We start from the raw sequence: 8,189 nt of genomic DNA, 5'->3' as shown, positions 1-8,189 counted from the left end.
GGCTCCAGGTGGCCGAAGAGCGGGCACTCGGCTTCGTCACCCTCGAGAAGCAACTGTTGGAGGCTCAGGAGCAACTCAAGGTTGCCTCGGGTCTCGAGGGCGAGATCAAGAAGGCGGAGGAGCGGGCCGAGAAGCAGTCCCGGAAGGCTGCCGACTACCGGGAGAGGTGGGAGAAGGCCCAGCGGTCAGCCGACAACGCCCGCAACCGAACCCGGTCTCTTGAAGCCAAGCTGGGCGAATTGGAGTCGGCCTTGGAGAAGTCCCGCGCGAGCGACCAGGAGCTTCAGTCGCGCCTGGAGGAGGCTGAGGCTGCTCGCATTGCTGCCGAGGCGAAGCACAAGGAGGCTCAGGCTGATCTGCTGAGGATCTCCTCCGAGGCGGACGACCGGATTGTGGCGAAGGTCTTGGAGGCGAAAGCTCAGATTATGGAGCGGACAGAGGCGGCGCTGGCCGAGAAGAGTGCGGAAATCGGGCGTCAGGTGGTACAGGCTTATCGTCAGTCCGCCGAGTTCACCCGTGATATGTCGGAGGCGGTACAGGCCTATCGTCAGTCTGACGAGTTCGTCCGTGACATGTCGGACGCGGGGTCCGACTCCTTTATCTTAGGCTTCGAGGAAGGCCTGACAAGGGTGTCGGCTAAGTACCCCGAAATTGACCTGAGTGGGATCTCTCTTCTAGACTCCTCTCCGGCGCCGTTGCCTGCTGATTCTCCAACCGCCTCCCTACCCCCTGCGGACGTGCCCGGCGTTCCCGACCTGGGGGTTCCTCCAAGCTGACCTTTTGTATTTTTGTTCTTTTCTTTGTGTGTTGGCGTTTTGCCAAGTTGTATGGGTCTCGGCCCTGAAACAATGAAAGTTAATGCAAATAGAGTTTCTTCATTTCACTTTCGTCCTTCTTCTTTTTAACTCTTGGTAGCGTCTCGCTGACTCCCGACTCTTGAAATTCTTCTGGCGCTAGGCCAGGTATCTGAGGGTTAGGCCTCAGGGAATTCTTCCGGCTCTAAGCCAGGCATCCGAGGGTTAGGCCTCAGGAACTTCTTCTGGCGCTAAGCCGGGCATCCGAGGGTTAGGCCTCAGAAAATTCTTCCGGCACTAAGCCAGGCATCCGAGGGTTAGGCCTTGGGAAATTCTTCCGGCGCTAAGCCAGGCATCCGAGGGTTGGGCCTCAGGAAATTCTTCCGGCACTAGGCCAGGCATCCGAGGGTTAGGCCTCAGGAAATTCTTCCGGCACTAGGCCAGGCATCCGAGGGTTAGGCCTCAGAAAATTTTTCCGGCACTAGGCCAGGCATCCGAGGGTTAGGCCTCAGGAAATTCTTCCGGCACTAGGCCAGGCATCCGAGGGTTAGGCCTCAGGAACTTCTTCCGGCGCTAAGTCAGGCATCCGAGGGTTAGGCCTCAGGAAATTCTTCCGGCGCTAAGCCAGGCATCCGAGGGTTAGGCCTCAGGAACTTTTTCCGGCGCTAAGCCAGGCATCCGAGGGTTAGGCCTCAGGAACTTCTTCCGGCGCTAAGCCAGGCATCTGAGGGTTAGGCCTCAGGAACTTCTTCCGACGCTAAGCCAGGCATCCGAGGGTTAGGCCTCAGAAACTTCTTCCGGCGCTAAGCCAGGCATCCGAGGGTTAGGCCTCAGGAAATTCTTCCGGCACTAGGCCAGGCATCCGAGGGTTAGGCCTCAGGAAATTCTTCCGGCACTAAGCCAGGCATCCGAGGGTTAGGCCTCAGGAAATTCTTCCGGCGCTAGGCCAGGCATCCGAGGGTTAGGCCTCAGGAACTTCTTCCGGCGCTAAGCCAGGCATCCGAGGGTTAGGCCTCAGGAACTTCTTCCGGCGCTAAGCCAGGCATCCGAGGGTTAGGCCTCAGAAAATTCCGCTCGTTGGTCGGCCAAGGCTGGCGCAAGCCGAGGCGACCGGTCGGAGCTTCAGGCCAGTTTGCTCCCGGGATGATCATCGGGTTAGCCTGGCATCCGAGGGCCGAGCCTCGGGAGATTCCGCTCGTTGGTCGGCCAAGGCTGGCGCAAGCCGAGGCGACCGGTCGGGGCTTCAGGCTAGTCTGCTCCCGGGATGATCATCGGGTTAGCCTGGCATCTGAGGGCCGAGCCTCGGGAGATTCCGCTCGTTGGTCGGCCAAGGCTGGCGCAAGCCGAGGCGACCGGTCGGGGCTTCAGGCTAGTCTGCTCCCGGGATGATCATCGGGTTAGCCTGGCATCTGAGGGTTGTCAGGCCTCAGGAAATTCCGCTCGTTGGTCGGCCAAGGCTGGCGCAAGCCGAGGCGACCGGTCGGGGCTTCAGGCTAGTCTGCTCCCGGGATGATCATCGGGTTAGCCTGGCATCCGAGGGTTGTCAGGCCTCAGGAAATTCCGCTCGTTGGTCGGCCAAGGCTGGCGCAAGCCGAGGCGACCGGTCGGGGATTCAGGCTAGTCTGCTCCCGGGATGATCATCGGGTTAGCCTGGCATCCGAGGGCCGAGCCTCGGGAAATTCCGCTCGTTGGTCGGCCAAGGCTGGCGCAGGCCGAGGCGACCGGTCGGGGCTTCAGGCTAGTCTGCTCCCGGGATGATCATCGGGTTAGCCTGGCATCCGAGGGCCGAGCCTCGGGAAATTCCGCTCGTTGGTCGGCCAAGGCTGGCGCAGGCCGAGGCGACCGGTCGGGGCTTCAGGCTAGTCTGCTCCCGGGATGATCATCGGGTTAGCCTGGCATCCGAGGGCCGAGCCTCGAGAAATTCCGCTCGTTGGTCGGCCAAGGCTGGCGCAAGCCGAGGCGACCGGTCGGGGCTTCAGGCTAGTCTGCTCCCGGGATGATCATCGGGTTAGCCTGGCATCCGAGGGCCGAGCCTCGGGAAATTCCGCTCGCTGGTCGTGCGCCTGTCGCTTGCCGCCCGACGGGATTTTTCCGTGGCCAGCTGCGATCGTGTTTCTCCTCCTCTCCAAGCGTCGCCTGGGGAACACCAGATGGGCATTAAATGCTAATTGAGGGGTTACCTGGAAAATCGGATCGCCAGTTGCTGCTTGCGAGGAGTGTCAGTTAAGTGGCCGCGATACGCGCGTTCTTCGAGGCGGATGCGGCCTGGGCGCGAGCGGAGATATGTGGACCTAGGGGTACAGGCCACCCGGAGTGTCCTGCACAAAGAATGCGATTAAGGAGAATAACGCTTAGGAAATCGCGGAAAGATACGCCTCGAGAGCCGGATCGGCTCCGGATTCAATGCGCCCGCATTTATTGGAGCCACCCACATCGGAACGACCGGGGGGCCGCAGTTTGGCTATAAATATAGGTGCAGGTGCGATGGAGCCTGCCAAGCCGGAGCTGTTCAGGTTGCCATGGATCGTGGGCCTCCTCTCCGGCGCATGGTTGAGAGACCCCTACCGAAGGAACGGGAGGCGCGCCCTTCGCGACTTCCGCCAACTAGCCGTTTCATCTGGGATCAACAAGGAGGTTCTCCCCGGCGGAACTCCGCTCTAGGCGTTTCATCCGGGATCACGTCTCCCCTCCTTGAAGTTCAGCCTCCCGATTGAGCTCCGCACCAGACGCTTGATCCGGGACCGCGCCTCCATATGCTCTTCTCCCTTGTATCCCTTCTCTCCCCTAACACTGGGGAGGACCGGAATATCCCTTGGAGGTGGCGTTCCCCTGGAGGCAGCGGGAGCTTCTTCTGCGGCGGCTCCTCGTCTTTTTCGTGAGGCGTGGATGGCGCCTCTGGGTAGGAGCAGTGTGGACTTCTCCTTCGTCCACTTCTTCTTCATCCGCGCCGGCTCTTCGTCTTTTTCGTGAGACGTCGATGGCGCCTCCGGTTAGAAGCACCCACTTCCGGTGGGATTGCAGCCGCTTCGGATGGAGGTTTCGGGATCCCAGATCTTCAGCTCCTCGGAGTCTCCACCTCTTCTTTACTTTCTTTACACCCTAATTCCCCTCTGGGAATTCCTTGTAATCACACGAGCACGCCATTGTAACCAGAAATTATTGAAATGAAAAGTGTTATACATTTTTGAACTGTCTTTCTGGCATTGTTGTTCTACTGGTAATACATCCGCAGGTTAGCGGAATTCCAGCTCCTTGGAATTTCTCGATCATCTAGGGCCTCCAACTGGTAGGAGCCAGGTCGGTTTACCCAGCGAACCCTATACGAGCCTTCCCAATTTGGCGCTAGCTTCCCACCTTCCGCAGGTTGAGATGCTTTAGCTCGCCTTAGCACCAGATCTCCGATTCTGAAAAGCTTCGGTCGGACCTTGGAGTTGTAATATCGGGCCACCCTCCGCTGATACATCGCCATCCGAACCTGCGCCATTTCCCTCGCCTCTTCCAGGAGATCCAGGTTCCCTCGGAGTTGCTCCGAATTGGCCTCGGGTCGGTGCGCGGCCACCCGAGGTGAGGGGAGTCCGAGCTCCACGGGGACAACGGCTTCCGTGCCATAGGTTAGGCTGAAAGGCGTTTCCCCGGTAGGGGTCCGATGCGTGGTCCGATACGCCCAAAGGACATTCTCGAGTTCTTCGACCCAAGCTTGCCCCGTCCGACCGATTCGCGCTTTGATTCCTTGGAGGATTGTCCGATTTGTGACCTCGGCCTCGCCGTTGGTTTGGGGATGCGACACAGATGTGAACCGATGCTCGATCCCGAACTCCTCGCAGAAGTCACGGAAATGCTTGTTGTCGAACTGTCGACCATTATCCGAGATGAGGACCCGAGGTACCCCAAATCGGACAATGATGTTCTTCTTCACGAACTTCCGGACTTGCGCCTCCGTGATTGTGGCCAGCGGCTCTGCTTCCACCCACTTGGTGAAGTAATCGATTGCAACAATCAAAAATATCAGCTGAGCTTCCACTATCCACAAGAACACGCCTTACATCATAGTTTGCCATAGTGAGGGAGATCACCATGGCGTCATCGTGGGGGGTCTGAACCCCCTTTACATCTTCATCACAAAAAGTGATTACATTACCGACCCTCTGCCTCTTTGCAACGGCTGCCCCTGACGCTTCAGTCGAGCCCCCTGCGTTCCTCTCGGGCCGGGGGCAGCCCCCAGTGATAGTGTGGATCACGCCCGCGACGAGTCGATTCTGCTCCCGAGGCTCCTGAGGGGCCGGGTCGGCCGGACGCGGGTCTGCGGGGGGACGTCGGTCGTTCACATATCGACCGAGACGCCCTCGGCGGATGAGAGCCTCGATCTCGTCCCGAAGCTGGAAGCAGTCTTCGGTGTCGTGGCCGTGGTCCCGGTGGTACTCACAGTACGCCCGAGAGGGCCTCCTCCCAGGAATCTTCTTCATCTGTCTCGGGACCGGGAGGTCCTCCCGCCCCTTGATTTCCATGAGGATCTGGGCCCGGGGAGTCAGGAGAGGAGTGTACCGGTTGAAACGTTGGGGCGGAGAACGAGGGCGTAGGGCGCCGTGGTTCCTCGCCGGCGACAGGCTTCTGCGCCGACGTTGAGGCGTCGGGCTCCTCCTCTGGCGTGCCTCTTTTCGCCTTTTCTTCCCGAGCTTTGGAGGGATCTCGGCGGCCTCCTTGCTCCGGTGGGCGGCCGCCTCCTCGGCGTCCGCATACTGGTTCGCCCGGGACAACAGCTCCGGAAAGCTCCGCGGCAGGCGTTTGTCCAGGGAGAAGGTGAGTCTGCCCTTTCGGAAGCCACGCTTCAGGGCTGAAAGAGCCACCTCCTGGCTCAGGTTCCGGACTTCCAGCGTAGCCTTGTTGAAGCGGGTAAGATAATCCCGCAAGCTTTCTCCCTCGTTTTGCCGGACATCAAAGAGGGAGTCGGAGACCAGTCGCCGCCGGCTACTGACGGCGAAATGGGTGATGAAGAGGCGAGTAAACTGGTCGAAGGACTGGATTGAGTTAGCCTCTAAGCCGGCGAACCACGCCCTTGCCGGGCCACGGAGGGTCGCCGGGAAGGCCTTGCAGAGGAGAGGATCTGATGCTCCGTGGAGGAGCATAAGGGTCCTGAAACTCTCGACGTGATCCCGCGGGTCCGCCGCCCCGTCATAGGGCTCGATCGCCGGCATTTTAAACCCCGGCGGATTCGGGGTCCGCAGGATCCTCGAGGCAAGCGCCGGCTGGGAGGAGATCTCCAAGTCGGCGAAGGGATCTTTGGAGTGGCCCTTCAGGACCTGGAGTTGCCGGTGGAGATCGTCCACCCGCCGGTCCAGGGAGCGCGACCGATGGGTGGGAGACAAGGAGCACCGAGAGGGGGACCGACTGGAGCGCGGGTTCCTTGAGAACTGGGGGATCTGGGAACGCGCCCGGGCCCGCCTCTCGTACCCCGCGCAGCTCCGATGGGAAGGTCCCGGCAGAATGGACCGTGCTCGAGAATCTTCCTCGCGCCGGCGCTCCTCCCCATGGGAGAGGAAGGAGCGCGGGTTGAGGTGGACAGGTGAGCGCTCAGGGAGCAGCGGCTCCTGGGCCCGCTGCGGCGCCCGAGACATCACGCCCTGCAGGTTCTGCACTGCCTCCGCGAGGGTGCGAACCTGCTGGGCTAACTGGTCGAACTGAGCGGTTTCGACCATCTGAATGGGAGGTGGAGCGGTGGAGTGTTGCTGAGAATGTGTTGGAGACGCAGCGGCCTCCCGGCCGGAGGCGCGAGAGGCCCCGCGACCGGAGGCATTGGAAGCTCCACGACCACCTCGCCGTGCCATTACGATCGCTCTGAGATTCGGTGCCCTTCCTCTAGCGCCAACTGTTGCTGGTGGTCCAAACCGAGAACGATTGGCACAGCGGTGTGAACGGGGTTCCGTTTGAGTTGCCTTGGTTGGTGTTGATTGCGCTCCACCTTCCACCGGGAAACCTGCAAGCAAGCCTCGCACCACCACTGGGGTAGTGGGGGCCCTCCGACGATCAAGTCAGAGGAGATTGGAGAGAGATAATAGTAGCAAGTAAGAGAATGCTCTGGAAGTTCTTGCTTACCCCCCCTCCTCCTCCCAGCCGCATATATACCAGGCTGGGGGGTCTTTCAGGGAGGTTCGTCATCGTGGGGCACGATGGAGCTGCCACTGACACGGCCGTTACAGGGCGTCGTGGGGCAGCGCTGGGTACGGCCATGACAGGGCGTAGTGGAGCTCCGCCTTGTACGGCTGTTACAGGGGATCGTGGAGCAGCGCCAGATACAACCGTTGCAGGGAGTAGTGGAGCAGGAGGCTGCGGCGTGCCTCTGGGGAATAGCCTGTCGTTGTCGAGAGATGTCCGACTCGGGGTCGGGCTGCGGAGACGAAGATGTCCGACTCGGGGTCGGATTGCTGGATCAAGGGGCTGCCGACTCGGGGTCGGGCTGCGGAGCCGAAGATGTCCGACTCGGGGTCGGATTGCTGGATCAAGGGGCTGCCGACTCGGGGTCGGGCTGCGGAGCCGAAGATGTCCGACTCGGGGTCGGATTGCTGGATCAAGGGGCTGCCGACTCGGGGTCGGGCTGCGGAGCCGAAGATGTCCGACTTGGGGTCGGATTGCTGGATCAAGGGGCTGCCGACTCGGGGTCGGGCTGCGAAGCCGAAGATGTCCGACTCGGGGTCGGATTGCTGGATCAAGGGGCTGCCGTAGTCTTCCTGGGCGCGCGTGCCGGTCACGTGGGGCATGGTGGCTAAGTTCCCCCGTAACATGATGCATTACAAACCATGATGATGGTTAGGTGTGTAATGCAAGCATTCGATCTCATGCTATATGAGATGAGAAACCTATGGCAAAGCTCACAAAGTTCAAGTGCTTCCTTTATAACAACAAGACATTGTTGGAATGGTTCAAGTGTTCATGGGTCACTCATCTTATTATAACCAATTATGACACTTGCTGTCAATTAGAACTGAATGCTCAAAGCAATAGAAGCATGAATTTTCTTTCCATCATTAAGATGCTTTTTAGTAAAAATTGTTTACAAGTGGTCATCATCATCCGAAAACAATTGCTAAGCATGAATTTTCTTTTCACCATTAAGATGCTTTTTTGGGTCCGACTCGAGTCTGGGTTGGATCTGGGTCGGGTTCGATGTGGGTCAACCCATTTATGGCTTCAGAACTTATATTTGCACCCTCACGGGCTGCTGCGCCCACCAAATAATTTTATAAATTTGAATTAGGTCATATGATTGAAAATCCAAAATCATCTAAATTTCAAATGAGTCAGGGTTGGGTTGGGTCGGGTTTGAATTTATTGAATTCAGATCCGACCCAGAAAATGGAACGAGTCCAATTTTAGAATCCGACCCGGCCCTACGGGTCCTCT

Source organism: Phoenix dactylifera, chromosome 11 (assembly GCF_051530095.1).
Source record: "Phoenix dactylifera cultivar Ajwa chromosome 11, Ajwa_hap1_PhDact_Kaust_v1.1, whole genome shotgun sequence".
Lineage (NCBI taxonomy): Eukaryota > Viridiplantae > Streptophyta > Magnoliopsida > Arecales > Arecaceae > Phoenix > Phoenix dactylifera.
Note: the sequence above shows the minus strand (reverse complement) of the source record.